General features: G+C 35.5%; 1 pseudogene; it reads right to left on the reverse strand.

Moving 5' to 3' along the window:
• Window positions 1-1087: 1087 nt before the first annotated feature.
• LOC122222509 overlaps window positions 1088-18151 on the reverse strand; it is a 47902-nt pseudogene continuing 30838 nt past the window's right edge.

The following is an 18151-nucleotide window of genomic DNA, read 5'->3' on the forward strand; positions in this document are numbered from 1 at the left end:
ACTTTATAGGAAACTGAAAAAGGAGCAGAGTGAGAATTACTCATGAAAAATAAAAACACATAACTGTATCTTCAAGAGTTTTCATGAAACATTATGACCTATCAGATTAAGGTATTCACATTGTCTAACAAAAATGAACTGATCTAAGCAAGGGCAGCATGAAAATATTCTAATGCAGTACTGCCCAAGAGAACTTTCTGTGATGATGGAAATGTTGTATTATCTCTATGTTGTCTAATACAGAATCTGCCAGCCACATGGATACTAACAATGTGGGTAATGTGATTGAAGAACTGATTTTTTTTAATTTAAATACAAGTCAGTTAACATATAGTGTAATCATGGTTTCATGTATAGAATTCAGTGATTCATCACTTACATATACCACCCAGTGCTTATCCCAAGTGCCCTCCTTAATGCCCGTAACCCAGTTAGCCCATCCCCCCCACCCAGAACCCTGTCAGAAACCTTAAGTTTGGTCTCTATATATTAGTCCCTTATGGTTTGAGACTGAGGAACTGAATTTTTAATATAGTTTAAACAACCACATGTGGCTAGTGGCTACCAGTTGAACAGCACAGCTCTAATCTCTCATGGGTCAAAACAGTGGTTTATTTGTGAGACTTCTCTAATCACTGCTGAGGGGTGCAGAGGGTTGGGGATGGAAATAGAGGAAAGCCCTTAACAGATTTATTTAGCTACTTAAACAAGTTCTGAAACTCTCCACATCTTTCAGAGGCAGGGCATGAAGAAAAGACTCTGGGGGAGACCTGAGTACACCATTGAACTCCTGGCGAATACCAAGGCACATAGAAAGCCTAGGGTTTGACTCACTCAGATGGGAAGATGCTTATGGTCCACACACAGAATCTGAGCCTTGGGTCATCTGTGCATCATCTGATGGGGCTGGTGGGAAGGTGGGGGTGCTCATTTATGGACAGGGTTTCCAGGGCTAGAAAAGGATTTAGAGGTGGAGGGAGGACCTGAGGGCCCCTTCTGGCCAAATCCTAGGCCTTATACTCCTTTTGGTATTAGCCAGCACTTGAAGGGCTCAGATCTCCCCCAGAGTCCTTTCCTTGCATCCTGCCTATGCAGACTGGACAGGAATTTTCTTTTGAGGGATTAATGCCTTATTCTTGCTTTTGAACACTTTGCTGGGATCCAGCTTTGTTCACAAAGGAGTTGGTCCCTTCTGCAAGCAGGTTTGTGCTGTAGGTGATGGATTGATACGTGTTGAACCATTTTTTTTTGTCTTGTGGGCTAATTCCATAGCTGATGAAGTCCTACTGCCACTGCGGCAGACCCATGTGCATGATGAGCAGGAGATAGTAAGTGGTAAAGGTATCTGTAAGAAAATGCCAGTATAACACTCTGTCCAGGAACCAGATTTCAGTGTCACACTAACACTGCTTTCCCTCTTTGTAGACAAGGAAAACTTCCTATTCCCGTTGCAAGGATCCAGCTCAAATATCACACTTGGAGAATCAAAGTGAGTCTTCTCTGGCTGGTTCTCACTGGCTTCAAGACCGTCATCCTCCAGGTTTACCAGGGTTGGTGGATTAGGGAGTGAATACACAGAAAACTGGTTGAATTGAGTCAGTTTTGAGATTCTTTTAATTGCCATGATGCCCAGTAGAATGATATGCTCATCCAGTTTCACATTCCATGTCCTGTGGAAGCCAGTGGTCATCAGGTAAAAGTTCTTCACATCCTCAGGTAACACACAGTTATTTTTTATTCCCATGAAGAAATCTTATGACATTCAGCAGGTTTTTTTTCTATGACAGTCACCCTCTGTCCCACCTGGGGAAGATTGTAGTATGCAGGTGATTCCCAGGGTCAGCTTCTCCAGGTGTGCTTGCTACAGCCTGGGGGCACTGAATCCTCCACATTCTATGCATGGTGGGGGACACCAGAGACTGGGCCATCAAGTTCACTGCATTTCCAGAGTAGTAGTGCTCCATGCAAAAAGCCAGGAAGGCAGAGATTGGGTGCCTGGGATGCTCTGGGAATAGTAGTTCCCCAAAGCCTTCCCAAGGACTGGCCACCAATGGAGACCACTTCACAGAGGAAGGGGCGGGGTGGGGAGCAACTCCTCCATCCAGACCCTCCCAGCCCACCTCTAGAATATATTTTTACAAGAGACTCTATTTATTTTAAAATATTTTTATTTGAATATAGTTAACACACAGTGTTCCATTAATTTCAGGTGAACAACAAACTGATTTGGTAAGTTTATACATCATACTATTACGCTATGTTCACCATCTGTCTATGCTACCATCTGTCCCAAAACATCTCTATTACATTATCATTATGCTGTGTCTTATATTCCCATGACTTATTCATTCCATAACTGGAAGCCTGTATCTCCCACTTTCCTTCACCCATTTTGCTCATTCCCACATCCCCTCTCCTCTGGCAGCCATCAGTTTGTTCTCTTTATTTTTAGGTCTGATTCTGCTTTTTGTTTGTTTGTTCATTCATTTGTTCTGTTATTTAGATTCCACATATAAGCAAAATTATATAATATTTGTCTTTATCTATTTGATTTATTTTACTTAGCATAATTCCCTCTAGGTCCATCCATGGTTTCATAAGTGGCAAAATCCATTCCTTTTTAATGACTGTGTAATATTCCACCATATTATCTATCTATCTGTCTATCTATCTATCTATCTCACGTTGTCTTTATCCATTCATCTATCAATGGATACATGGATTGCTTCTGTATCTTGACTATTGTAAATAGTGCTGTGATAAACATAGGGTTGTGTATGTCTTTTGATTTAATGTTTCTGTTTTCTTTGGGTAAATAGTGGAATTATTGGATCATATGGTATTCCCATTATTAATATTTTGATGGATCTTTATATTCTTTTCCACAGTGACTGCACCAATTTGGATTCCCACTAACAGTATATGAGAATTCCTTTTCCCCACATCCTTGCCATACTTATTTTTATCTTTTTTATTTTAGTTATTCTGACAGGTGTAAGGTGATATATCATTGTAATTTTGATTTACATTTCCTTGATGACTAGTGATGTCAAGAACTTTTTCATTTGTCTGTTGGTCATCTGTACGTCTCTGGAAAAATGGCTGTTTAGGTTAGTGTTTTTCATAGTTTTTTTCATAGTTTTTTTTTTATTTTTTTTTATCATCATGATAAGTGTACTCTTTAATCCCCATCACCTATTTAAGCCATTCTCCAACTTTCCCCCCACCCCCTATGGGTAACCATCAATTTGTTCTCTATAGGTAAGAGACTATTTCTTGGTTTGTCTGTCATTTTTTTTTACCTTTTGCTTGTTTGTTTTGTTTCTTAAATTTCACATGTGAGTGAGATTGTATGGCATTTGTCTTTCTTTGACTTATTTCACTTAACATTATAAAATCTATCTATGTTGTTACAAATGGTAAGATTTCATTCTTTTTTTATGGCATGGAAAGATGCTGTTGGTGAGAATGCAAACTGGTGCAGCTACTGGGGAAAACATTATGGATGTCCCTCAAAAAGTTAAAAATAAATCTACCCTATGATCCAGCAATCACGCTACTGGGTATTTACCAAAACAAACAAACAAACAAACCCCAAAAATAAAGCAACAAACAAACAAACAAACAAAAAACACTAATTCAAAGGGATACATGCACCCTTATGATCTTCTACCCATTTTTAGTGGAATTATTTCTTTTTTTTGGATATTGAGTTGCATAAGTTATTTATATATTTTGCACATTAACCTCTTATATTTTGTGTATTAAACTCTAATTAGGTTTTTAATCCATTTGAGTTCTATTTTTATGTATGATGTCTGAAAGTGGTCCAGTCTTATTCTTTTGCATGTAGCTGCCCACAATTTCCCAACATCATTTACTAAAGAAATTGTCTTTTATCCATTGTATTCTTGCCTTCTTTGTAACAGATTACATGACCATATAATCATGGGCTTATATATGACATCTCTACTTAGTTACATTGATCTATGTCTCTACTTTTCTGCCAGTACCATATTGCTTTGATTAGCACAGCATTGTAGTGTATCTTCAGGATGTAATACTTCCAGCTTGGTTCCTATTTCTCAAGATTGCTTTGCCTATTCATGTTGTGTGTGTGTGTGTGTGTGTGTGTGTGTGTGTGTGTCTGTGAGTGTGTCGGTGTGTGTGTGTGTGTGTGGTTCCATACAAATTTAGCATTATTTGTTCTAGATGTGTGAAAAATACTGTTGATATTTTGATAGGTATTGCATTGAATTTGTAGATTGCTTTGGAGAGTATGGACATTCTAACAATATTAATTCTCCTGATCCATGAAATATCCTTCCATTTAAATAAATGTAGATATATCATCTTCAATTTATTTCATTAATGTTTTATAATTCCCAGAGTAAATATTTCACCTCCATAGTTAAGGAGGCATTTTATTCTATTTTGGTGAAATTGTAAATTGAATTGTTTTCTTAATTGATCTTTCTGCTATTTTGTTATTCATGTATAGAAATTCTACCAATTTCTGAGTATTAGATTTGTATCCTGCAACATTACCGAATTAATTTATTACTTCTAATAGTTCTTTGGTGGAGCCTTTGAAGTTTTCTATGCATGGTGTCATGTCATCTGCAAATAGTGACAGTTTAACATCATTTTTACCAATATGGATGTTCCTTATTTCATTTTATTTCCTAATTGCTGTGGCTAGGACTTCCAATACCATGTTGAGTAAAATTGGCAAGAGGGGAATCCTTGTCTTGTTGTCTTATAAAAAAAGCTCTCATGATGAATGTTGAATTTTGTCAAATGCTTTTTTGCATTTATTTAGATATGACTTTTATTCTTTTTAAAAATTTATTTATTTAAATTCAAGTTAGTTAACATACAGTGTAGTATTGGTTTCAGGAGTAGAACACAGTGATACATCTCTTACATATAACAACCAGTGCTTATCTCAACAATCCTTAAATTTGTATGGAACCACAAAAGACCCTGAATACCCAAAGTAATATTGAAGAAGAAACCAAAGCAGAAGACATCACAATCCCAAACTCTAGCCTCTACTACAAAGCTGTAACCATCAAGACAGCATGGTATTGGCACAAAAACAGACACATAGACCAATGGAATAAAATAGAGACTCCAGAATTGGACCCACATATGTATGGCCAACTAATCTTTGACAAAGCAGGAAAGAATATCCAGTGGAAAAAAGGCAGTCTCTTTAACAAATGGTGCTGGGAGGACTGGGCAGCAACATGCTGTGAATCTTTGATGATGTCCCCCTTCACACCCTTATTTCCTTCATTGTTCTGTCCACCCATGTCAGACTTTTCCTTTCCCTCTTCAGCCCCCCTTCTCCCTAAATCACATGGAATCTAGCCCCCCTCCTCTCAGGCTTTCAAGGGATAAAGAGGACTTCCAAAAACAACAAATTGAGGTTAAAAAGGAAGGAAAAAGCTATTTGGAAACAAAACTGGATGTTTCTTCACTCAGATGGGTTATGGAGACATTCGGAGAGCTGCTAGAATTTCATCAGTCACTTGCCTAAAATTTACTCCAGAGCCTGCATCAGATTACATGCCAGGACAAAAGAAAATCTTAAATTTCCTGAATATTAGTAAAAAATATATATATCCCTGATTGCATTGGGAAACCTCAACTTGTTTCATTTATGTAAAAAAACACAATTTGGATAACAATATGGAGAGTAAGTTACATGTGTTTGTGGTGGAGGAGTTAAGATGGTGGAGTAGTAGGAGGACTGGGGCTTGTCTCCTCCCTTGAACACAGCTAGATCAACCTCAAACTATTTTTGAACACCTTGGAAATTGATCTGAGAATAAACAAAATAATATGCTTAATTTGAGAGAGAACACAGCAAGTATGTGGTGGGGAGAGATGAATTAGGGAGAGAAAAGTGGTAGTGTTGCTGAGGAGTGGGAGCTCTTTTCACGAAGAGGAGACAGAGAGGGGGAGATTGAGCAGTGAATCAGGTTTGTGCAAGAAAAGCACTCCCCCCAAAAGTAGTAAGAGAGAAGGAGAGAGAGAAAGAAAGAGTGAAAACACTCTACCTATGAAATTGGTAGAATAGTAGAACAGACCAACAAAACTAAGAGATGGTTCTTCCAAACAAGTAATAAAATTGATAAATCCCCTATCCAGAATTCTCAAAAACAAAAAAGAAAGGACCCAAATTAAAAAAAAAAAGTCACAAATGAAAGAGGAGGGATCACAACTACCAACATAGAAATTAAAAAAAAAAAAAAAAAAAAAAATATATATATATATATATATATATATATATATATATATATGTATCATAAGAGAGTATTACAAAAATTATATGCCAACAAACTGGGCACCCTGGAAGGAAAGGATAAATTACTAAAAACATACAGACTACCAAAACTGAAACAGGAACAAATGAAAAAATTGAACAGACCCATAACTAGCAAAGAAATCAAATCAGTAACAAAAATCTCCCAACAAACCAAAGTCCAGAGCCAGACAACTTCCCAGGAGAATTCTAACAGACATTTAAAGAAGTTAATAACCTTTATTTTTATCTATCACCTCTCTATTTATCTTTCTAATCTATCATCTATCATCTATCTGTATAAATTCAAGTTAGTTAACATACATAGTGTAGTATTGGTTTCAGTAGAATTTAGTGATTCATCACAGACATGTAAAACCCAATGTTCATCCCAACAAGTGTTCTCCTTAATACCCATCACATTTTAGCCCATCCCACACTCATCTCCCCTCCAGCAACCCTCAGTTTGTTCTCCATATTTAAGAGTCTCATTGTTTACCTCCTTCTCTGTTTTTCTTATTTTTTCTCCATTCTCCTGTGTTCATCTGTTGAGCTTCTTAAATTCCACATATGAGTGAAATCATATATTTGTCTTTCTCTGACTTATTTTGCTTAACATTATACACTCTAGTTCTATCCATGTTGTTGCAAATGGCAATATTACATTCTTTTTGATTGCTGAGTAATATTCACATATATATGTTATATATTTATTGAATAATATTGAACAATATATATGTTATTCATATATATTTATTCATATATATATATATATATATATATATATATATATATCACATCTTCTTTATCTGTTCATCAGTCAATGGACATCATTTGGGCTTTTTCCATAATTTGGCTATTGCTGATAGTACTACTATAAACATTGGGGTGCATGTGCCCCATCAAATCAGTATTTTTGTATCCTTTAGGTGAATACCTACTACTGCAATTGCTGGATCCTATGGTATTTCTACTTTTAAGTTTTTGAGGAACCTCCATATTGTTTTTCAGAGTGACTGCACCAGCTTACACTTCCACCAACACTGCAAAAGTGTTTACCTTCCTCCACATCCTCACCAACTTCTGTTGTTTCCTGAATTGTTAATTTTGTTCATTCTGACAGGGGTGAGCTAGTGTCTCATCGTGGTTTTGATTTCTATTTCCCTGATGATAAGTGATATTGAGCATCATTTTTTGTGTCTGTTGCTCACCTGTATGTCTTGATTGGATAAATGTCTATTCATGTCTTTGTCCATTTCTTCACTGGATTATTTGGTTTTTGGATATTGAGTTTGATAAGTTTTTTATAGACTTTGTGTCCTATCTTTTATAGATTTAGGATACTAAGTCTATCTGATATCATTTACAAATGTATTCTCCCATTCCATCAGTTGCCTTTTAGTTCTGTTCATTGTTTCCTTCTCTCTGCAGAAGCTTTTTTTTTGTTTTTTTGTTTTTTTGTTGTTTTTTTTTTCTTGATGAGGTTGCAATAGTTCACATTTGCTTTTGTGTCCCTTGCCTCTGGAGACGTGCTTAGTAAGAAGTTGCTGAAGCCTAGCTCATTGAGGTAGCTGCCTGTTTTCTCTTCTAGGATTTTTATGGTCTCACACTTAGGTCTTTCATCCATTTTGAATTTAGTTTTTGTGTATGGTGTGATAAAGTGGTACACTTTTATTCTTCTGCATGTGGTTATCTGGTTTTCTCAGCGCCATTTGTTGAAGAGACTGTCTTTCCATTGAATATGGAGCATACTGGCTGGAAGCCTGCTTCAGATTCTGTGTCTCCCCCTCTCTCTGCACTTCCCCCACTCATGATCTGTCTCTCTCACTCAAAAATAACATTAAAAATTAAAAAAAATATTCACAAATAAATCAATGTATACACCACATTAATTAAAGAATAAGAACCATATTATTCTCTCAATAGATTCAGAAAAAGCATTTGACAAAACACAGCATAACTTCTTGTAAAAAAACCTCAACAAAGTAGGGATAGAAATAACATATCTCAACATCATAAAGTCCATATATGAAAGATCCACAGCTAATATCATCCTTAACAACAAAAACAGATACATAGATCATTGGAAGAGAATAGGGAATCCAGAAATGGACCCACAAATGTATGGCCAACTAATCTTCGACATATCAAGGAAGATAATCAAATGAAAAAAGACAGTCTCAGGGCACCTGGGTGGCTCGGTCTGTTAAGTGTCCAACTTCAGCTCAGGTCATGATCTCATGGTTCATGAGTTTGAGTCCCACATTGGGCTCTGCTCTGACAGCTCAGAGCCTGGAGCTTGCTTTGGATTCTGTGTCTCCCTCTCTCTCTGCCCCTCCCTTGCTCACAAACTGTTTCTCTCTCAAAAATAAATAAATGTTTAGGGGTGCCTGGGTGGCTCAGTCAGTTCAGCATCTGACTTCGGCTCAGGTCATGAACTTGCAATTTGTGAGTTCAAGCACCGCATCGGGCTCTGTGCCAATATCTCGGAGTCTGGAGTCTGCTACAGATTCTGTGTCTCCCTCTCTCTCTGTTCTTCCCCCATTCACACTCTGTCTCTCTCTCTCTCTCTCAAAAATAAATGAAGATTAAAAAAATACTTAAAAATAAATAAATAAATAAATAAATAAATATTTAAAAATAATCAAAAAAAGAAAAAAAGAAAAAGAAAAAAGTCTCTTCAGCAAATGGTGCTGGGAAAACTGGACAGTGACATGCAAAGGAATGAAACTGGATGACTTTCTCACACCATACACAAAAATAAATTCAAAAGTAATGAAAGACCTAAATGTGAGATAGGAAACCACAAAAATCCTACCGAAAAACACAGGCAGCAATCTCTTTGACCTCAGCCATAGCATTTTCTTACTAAACATTTCTCTGGAGGCAAGGGAAACAAAAGCAAAAATGAACTATTGAGACTTCATCAGGATAAGAAACCCCCACACAGTGAAGGAAACAGTCAACAAAACTAAAAGGCAGCCGATGGAATGGGAGAAGACATTTGCAAATGACATATCTGATAAAGGGTTACTTTCCAAAATCTATATCGAGTTTAGCAACCTCAACCCCCAAAAAACAAAAAATCCAGTTAAGGAATGGGCAGAATTCATGATTAGACACTTTTCTAAAGAAGACATCCAGGCGACCAAGAGACACATGAAAATATGTCAACACACTTATCATCAAGTAAATATCAAAACCATGATGAGATACCACCTCAAACCCGTTAGAATGGCTAAAATTAGCAACACAAGAAACACTAAGTTTTGGTGAAGATGCAGAGAAAGGGCAATCCTCTTGCACTACTGAGGGGAATGCAAACTGGTGCAGCCACTGTGGAAAACCGTATGGAGTTTCCTCAAAAAATAAAAAAATAGAACTATTGTTGGATCGAGTAATTGCACTAGTAGGTATTTACCCAAAGGATACAAAAATACATATTCAAAGGGGCACATACACACCAAAGCATGCATTTATAGCAGCATTATCAATAATAGCCAAGGTATGGAGACAGACCAAATGTCCATAGACTGATTAATGAATAAAGATGTGATATATGTATTTTAATGGAATATTACTCTGCCATCAAAAAGAATGAAATCTTGGCATTTGCAACAACATGGATGGAGCAAGCATGTACAATGCTAAGCAAAGTAAGTCAGTCAGAGACAAATACCATATGATTTGGCTCATATCTAGAGTTTAAGAAATTAACAGATGAGCATATAGAGGGAGGGCAAGAAGAGAGGGAAACAAACCATGAGAGAGTCTATTTTTTTAATGTTATATTTATTTTCAAGAGAAAGTGGAGCTGGGGAGGGACAGAGGATTGCAGAGGATCTAAAGCAAGCTCTGTGTTGACAGCAGCAAGCCCTATGTGGGGCTTGAACTCACAAATCATGTGATCATGACCTAAGTTGAAGTTGGATGATCAAGTTACTGAGCCACCCAGGTGCCCCAAACCATGAGAGATTCTTAAAGATAGAGGACAAACTGAGGATTGATGGAGGGAGGTAAATGGGAGATGGGATAGAAAGGTGATGGGTATAAAGGAGGCCACTTGTTATGATGAGTACTGTTTTAAGTAAGTGATGAATCACTGATTTCTACTCCTAAAATCAATATTGCACTGTATGTTAGCTAACTTGTATTTAAATAAAAAATTGAAAGAAAAATAATGTGGGTATAAACCAGTGAGTTCTATATTACTGTTTTACTGACTCATGGCTAAAATTTTAGAATGCCATAAATCTCTATTTGGGTCTGTGTGTTTATGTGTGTATGTATACATGCATGTATGTTCTGTTTATGTGATATTTTTCTACTTCTGGATAGTGTTATCAAATTAATTTATAAAACACCTTAAAGACATTCAGTATGGATCCTTTTCAGTATGATTTAGACACAAATGAGTGATAACATAAATTAAGCATTACTAGACTGAAACCAATACTAGACTGTATGTTAACAAACTTGAATTTAAATAAATAAATAAATATAATAATAAAATAAATTTTGTAAAGAACAAAAAAGAAAAATAATAATTCTTTAAACTCTTGGAAGTAGGGAAACTATTCTAAATATTTGTTTTGTTTGTAAGTTAACATGACCTGGAGTAATCTTTGGAAAATAAAGATAGTTTTAAAACTATCGATAAATTCCCAATAGGCATGTTTTCAGAGTTGTCAGTATTCAACATAATGAAGAGACAATTTATTCTACCTAGATTTACTAGTGAAACAAGTTTATGTTATCTCTAGTAGAGGTTTATAATTATAAAGTGTCAATCCAATCAAAAAGCAAAAAGTATAATAAAACATAGTTTATTGATTCATGTCAATTATGACAATAAGAATGGGGAGGGAAATACTCTGTTCCCATTGGGATTTCTCTTTGGAAATTGCTTAATTTGTCAACAAGAAAAAATATATAAAGGTTTGCTTTATTTAATGTCCCATGAGTTTTTTTTTTTTATCAATTCATGCATAATTGTTCAGAACAAGCTAATTAAATAGATGTAAGTGGAGTAGAATTTTATAAATAAACTTTTTAACAGTAATTATGTTTTATATGTCTACTTAAAAATAGGTTAAAATATTTATGACAACTTGATACTTAAAGCTATGCTAAGTTAAACGATGGATATTCATTGAATATCTAGATCGTTTAAATTTTGAAACATGATGAACATAAATTTATCTACTTTTGGAATCTTGTTCTTATATGGTAAAAATAAGGGAAGTATATTTATCTCTGTTAGTAAACATGAGAAATTGTACTGCGAACAAGTCATATGACACTAGAAAATTATTAAATAATGTATTTATAAATTTGCTAGAGAAATTTGCCACTTTTTATAAGAAAAGGAAAGAAAGACATGTCTTTGTTAAGGGGAAAAGAAGTAATTTTGTCCTAGAGTAGAATGACTGTATTTTTTTTTTCAAAATGAGAAAGATAAAAAGAGTAGGACAAAAAGTAAGTAGATATTTAAATGTATTGTAAAAGAAATCTTGGGGAAAAAATGCTATCTTAGTAGTCAGAGCTACTAAGACTGAATTTACTTAAAATTTAAAAAAAAAATGAGCTTTTATGTCAAAAGCACATTGGAGTAAAACTAGAATTTGGGTTTCTCTGTAAAAAAACAATAGTTTTCATAGATTATTAGTCTGCTCTTAATAAGAAATTATTTTAAAAGTTTTTTTTTCTTTACTTTTTTTATTAACCTGCCTGGAAAACAAAGATTTTGTGTTTTAGAGTAATATTCTGTGCTTTATGTTATTTTTATCAACCCTATGATCACTTAAGAAAATCAAGTTTTCTCAATTGTAAAAGATATGTTATGTTCACTATTATATAACCTTCTGTATTTGCCTTTGAAATATTTTATGAACAGATAATCAAAATTTTAGTTAATAAAGTGTTCAGAATCTTTAATATCTTTGTCAAGCTGTGCCAAATCAAATTCTAAATGGAATATTTTTTACCTTAACCTAACTTTGAAATCTCCCATAACACTCCTGAAAAATCTCAAATTGGTCTCTCACTTTGTCAAAGAGAGATATTAAAATAATTTGGTTTATTTTATATGTTAAATTATGTAGGAAACATTGTTAAATAATAAGTAATGATAAAAGTAATGATAAAACTTTTTAGGTTACAAGTATATGGATACATGTTACTAATGTAAGTATTCCAGAAGTTGTAAAACACTCATAGAAATGTGTCAATACCTCCATTGTCTTGTTACGTTAAAATATTGGACACCACATAAATAACTAATTTTTCTTATCAAATGAATTTCTATCATTCTTTAACCTTGGCCGCTTTAAGTCTCATCATTCACAGACAGTTATTTTACTCTAATTCTTCTCTTCAAGCATTTACAATTAGCTATAGTGAGGATACTCTATGATGGCATCACTTAAAAAAACTTCATGATCATGACTCTAGACTAAGACTTTATAGAACTAATGAAGAAGTTGATGTATTTATGAAACTGCTAACTCAAGATCATGCAGAACAAAAGTTAACTGAATGGAACTGAGTAAATTGATGAAGATGATTATAAATTTTTACAATTCTTTGAAACATTGTTGGTGTTTTAATGTTTCATTCTTATATTTAAGGAAATCTTTTTTTTCTTTTCTATAAAGCTCTCTATAACATAGAAATTTAGTAAAGTATCCCTTAGTGAACAAAGAAAATAAATATATTTTTTCATTACTTGCTCCCTCCAGAATTCAGAAACTCTCAGTGAATATTTTTATTTTCAAGGCAAGATAGACATTTGAATAAGTTCAATAAGAATTTTTTCTTGTATCAGGATACAATTGGAAGTATTGATTATAGTACCAAGGCTTTGATTGGAATGCTATATTTGAGAATGGTACATGGAATCAGGTGACTAGAAAGCTTTAAGGAACTAAGGTTGACTTTATGGAGACAACACTTAAAAGGCTCACCTTGGGAAAACTACTGGTATCTTGTTTACAGGGTTTCTGACGGCCTTACAAGGTAAGGGAAGGTCAGTTTATGAGAGGCTCAGGAACCTGAAGATATTTTGTGGACTTCAAGAAGGGAGGAATTCACCCAAACTATAGGTATTGCCATAAAAATCTGATGTGAAATTATTGGCTTGGCTTTCTAGTTTCAAAGTCTTTGAAAAGTTTAATCTGAGATTCTTAAAAGTTCCAGCAAAGCAAACTTAAGAGATCTATGTGATCAATTACTATTCTTGCTGCTTACTTATGTAAGTAATCAGTCAACTTTAATGAGACATTTTGCAAACAAATTAGTTCTCTCTCTCTCTCTCTCTCTCTCTCCAAACACATTAGTTGTACTTGATTACCTTTGATATAAATGGCAGTAACAGAGGAAGGGCCAAGTTGGCAGAACAGCATGGAAGTTGTGTTTTTTTGTTTTTTTTGTGTGTCTTTCACCCCTGAATTTCAGCCAGATCAACACTAAACCATCTTACACACCTAGAAAACTGATTTCAGGATTAACACAATAATCCTCACAACCTGAACCACAGAGCTCAGCAGGTACACAGCATGGGGAGGTGAATGGGGGGAGAGAGAAGCTTCAGAGGGCAGGGAGCTGCTTTTGCTTGTGGAGAGAGGATGGAGATGGGGGGAGAGTATGGAAAAGCCACACCTTCCCCCCAAAAGCAGCTGGAGAGAAAGAGGAAGAGTGGAAGCAGATGCAAGGGACTGAAAAAAAAGGGAGAAAGGAGAAAGGAGAGGGTTTAAATTCCATTAAGACTCTATAAACAGGGGAAGTGCAAAGTCTAAAACTTCTCAGCTTGATACCTAGTGGTGCTCTGGTGGGAAAGGTGAATCCCCAGGAGCAGAAAGTGAGGTCTGAAGGGTCCACGGGCCACATGGGAAGAGGCAGTTCCCCTGCTGGAAGGACATTTTGTAGAGGCTGTGCAGCCACCCCACAGGCAAAGGTCACAGTGGACCTCGGAGAACAACCACGTTTACTATTGTTGGAAAAAGGACATTAAGGGTGAAGCCTGACACCAGATGTGTACTGTGATTTACCATAATCCTGAAATGCTGCTGAATGTACATGATTGCAGGAACATTTTTGGGGGTGGGCTAGCACCTAGCCACAGTCTCTGGGCATTGGCAGCAACACAGTCTCATGAAAGTTTCTGAGGGTGGGCCAGCACCCAGCCATTGCTCAGCGAGACCTTCCCGCAGAGTGTCAGAACAGGTCAAAACCACAGTCCTCTAGAAGTGAGGGGTTGGGAAATACAGCCTCATCTGAGATAAAACTCAGGAGGGAGGTGCCTCCTGGCAGCCTGACAGCATGGTCACTAACAGTGTAGAAGCAGGGAGTGGACAGAAGCCAGAGACAAAGGAGGGGTACTTGATTGTTGGTTGGGGAGAGCACAGAGTTCTGATACTAGAGACTGGGTAGCTGGGTGACACCATTTTCACTGCTCCCGTGCATGCACATACACACCTACACATGCCACAACAATCCACCCCACTAAGCTAAACAGCACCATGTAGTGAAGAACTGAGCTATTACACTAAGCCCTGCCCAACTGGGCCAACCATGCTCTTGAGGAAAATCACAATTCTCTCTGCCTGCTTAGTTTATAAACTATAAAGTGCTTCATAGTTTGACTTGTAGGGGAAAACAGATGTAATTTCAGTCATATTTCATTCTGTTTGCTGGTCCATCTATTCAACTTTTTTTTCTTTTTCTTAACTTATTCTTGAATACATATAGAGAAAAAATATTTTTATTTTCCATTTTTATTAAAAAGATTTATCTTTAAATTCTTTCTACTATATTGTTTATTTTTTGTAAATTTTTAAAATTCTATTTTACTTTCATCACTTCATTTTATTCTATTTTGTTGTATTCATTTTTTTTCAAATTTTCAAACATCTTCCTTTTTTCTTTTCTTATATTTCCCTTTTTTCTCTAATCTATCCAACTTCTTTCAACAACCAGACCAAAATACACCTAGGATATAGTATTCTTTATTTGACTTTTTTGTGTTGTTTTTAATTTTTATTTACTTTGTTAATTTCTTTTCTTCCTTCAAAATGACAAAAGTAAGGAATTCGCCCCAAGAGAAAGAACAGAAAGAAATGAGAGCCAGGGACTTAATCATCACAGATGTCTGAAACATAACTTAAAGTCAACAAGATGTCTGAAACAGAATTTAGAATCACAATAATAAAAGCACTAACTTGGGTCGAAAATAGATTATAATCCCCTTCTGCAGAGATGAAAGAAGTAAAACCTAGTCAGCATGCAATAAAAAAATGCTATAACCGAGCTGCAATCTCAAATGGATGCCACGGCAGTAAGGATTTTTGAAGCAGAGCAGTGAACAGTGAAATATAGGACAAACTTATGGAGAATAATGATGAAGAAAAAAAAAGAGATTAAGGTAAAAGGGCATGATATAAAAATTAGAGAACTCAGTGACCCATTGAAAAGAAAAAAAAAAAAAAGAAAAAGAAAAAAAAAACACATCAGAATCATAAAGGTTCCAGAAGATAAAGAGAGAGAAAAAGGGGTAGGAGGTTTAGGTGAGCAAATAATAGAGGAAATTTTTCCTAACCTGGGAAAGACAAAGACATCAAAATCCAGGAAGCACAGAGAACTCCCATTATATTCAACAAACCAGACCATCAACAAGGCATATCATAGTCAAATTCACAAAATACTCAGGCAAGGAAATAATCATGAAAGCAGCAAGGGGAAAAGTCTGTAATCTATAAGGGAAGAGAGATCAGGTTTGGAGGAGAAACCTATCCAAAGAAACTTGGCAAGACAGAAAGGGGTGGCAGGATATATTCAATGTGCTGAGTCAGAAAAATAGGCAGCCAAGAGTCTGTCATATTCAGCAAGTCTGTCATTCAAAATAGAAGGAGAGATAAAATGTTTCCCTGAAAAACAAAAATTAAAGGAGTTTGTGACACTAAACCAGCCCTGCAAGAAATTTTAAGGGGTACTCTCTGAGGGGAGAAAAGATGAAAACAAAACAAAAAGGCCAAAAGCAACAAAGATTAGAAAGGACCAGAGAACACCTCCAGAAACTCCAACTCCACAGGCAACATAATGACAATAAATTCCTATCTTTGGGTACTCATTCTAAATGTTAATGGGCTAAATGCTCCAATCAAAAGACATAGGGTAACAGAATGGATAAGAAAACAAGATCCATCTATATGCTGTTTAAAATAGAACCATTTTAGACCTACAGACACCTTCAGATTGAAAGTAAGGGGATGGAGAACCATCTATCATAATAACGGTTGCCAAAAGAAAGCTGGAGTAGCTATACTTATATCAGACAATCCAGATTTTAAACTAAAGACTGTACCAAGAGATGAAGAAGGACATTATATCATAACCAAGGGGTCTATCCACGAAGAAGATCTAACAATTGTAAACATTTATGCTCCAAACGTGAGAGAACCCAAATATATAAATGGTTTAATCACAAATATAAAGAAACTCATTGATAATAATATAATAGTAGTAGGGGACTTAAACACCCCACTTACAACAATGGACTGATCATCTAAACAGAATATCAACAAGGAAACAGTGGCTTTTAATGACACACTGGGCTGAATGGACTTAACAGATATAGTGAGAACATATCATCCTAAAGCAGCAGAATATACATTCTTCTCCAGTGCACTTGGAACATTCTCTAGAATAGACCACATACTGGGACACAAATCAGCCCCCAACAAGTACAAAAAGATTGAGATCATACCTTGCATACTTCAGGCCAGAATGATATGAAACTTGAAACCATCCACAGGAAAAAAACTTAGAAAGATAACAAATACTTGGAGTTAAGAACATCCTGCTAAAGAGAGAATGGGCTAACCAAGAAGTTAAAGAGGAAATTAAAAAGTACATGGAAGCTAATGAAAATGATAACACCACAGCCCATAACTTCTGGAATGCAGCAAACTCGGTCATAAGAGGGAAGCATATAGCAATCCAGGCCTTCCTAAAAAAGGAAGAAATGTTTCAGATACACAACTTAACCTTACACCTTAAAGAGCTGGAAAAGAAGAGCAAATAAAACCCCAAACCAGCAGAAGACAGGAAATAATAAAGATTAGAGCAGAAATCAATGCTATCAAACCAAATCAAACTAAACAAACAAACAAAACAGTAATACAGATCAAAGAAACCAGGAGCTGGTTCTTTGAAAGAATTAACAAAATTGATAAACCCCTAGCCAGTTTGATCAAAAACAAAAAGGAAATATCCAAATGAATAAAATCAAGAATGAAAGAAGAGATCACAACCAACACAACAGAAATACAAACAATAATAAGAGAATTTATGGACAATTATATGCCGATAAAATGGACAATCTGGAAGAAATAGACAAATTCCTAGAAACATATAAACTGCCAGTAATGAAACAGGAAGAAATAGAAAGTTTGAACACACTTATAACCATTAAAGAAATCAAATTAGTAATCAAAAATCTTCCAAAAAACAAGAGTCAGGGTCATATATGGCTTTCCAGGGAATTCTACCAAACATTTAAGGAAGAGTTAACACCTATTATCTTGAAGCTGTACCAAAAAATATAAATGGAAGGAAGACTTCCAAACTCTTTCTATGAAGCCAGCATTACCTTGATTCCAAAACAAGACAAAGATCCCACTAAAAAGGAGAACTACAGAACAATTTCCCCAATGAACATGGTTGCAAAAATCCTCAACAAGATACTAGCCAACCGGATCCAACAATACATTAAAAGAATTATTTACTATAACCAAGTGGGATTTATACTTGGGATGCAGGGCTGGTTCAACATCCACAAAA

Source organism: Panthera leo, chromosome B3 (genome assembly GCF_018350215.1).
Source record: "Panthera leo isolate Ple1 chromosome B3, P.leo_Ple1_pat1.1, whole genome shotgun sequence".
Lineage (NCBI taxonomy): Eukaryota > Metazoa > Chordata > Mammalia > Carnivora > Felidae > Panthera > Panthera leo.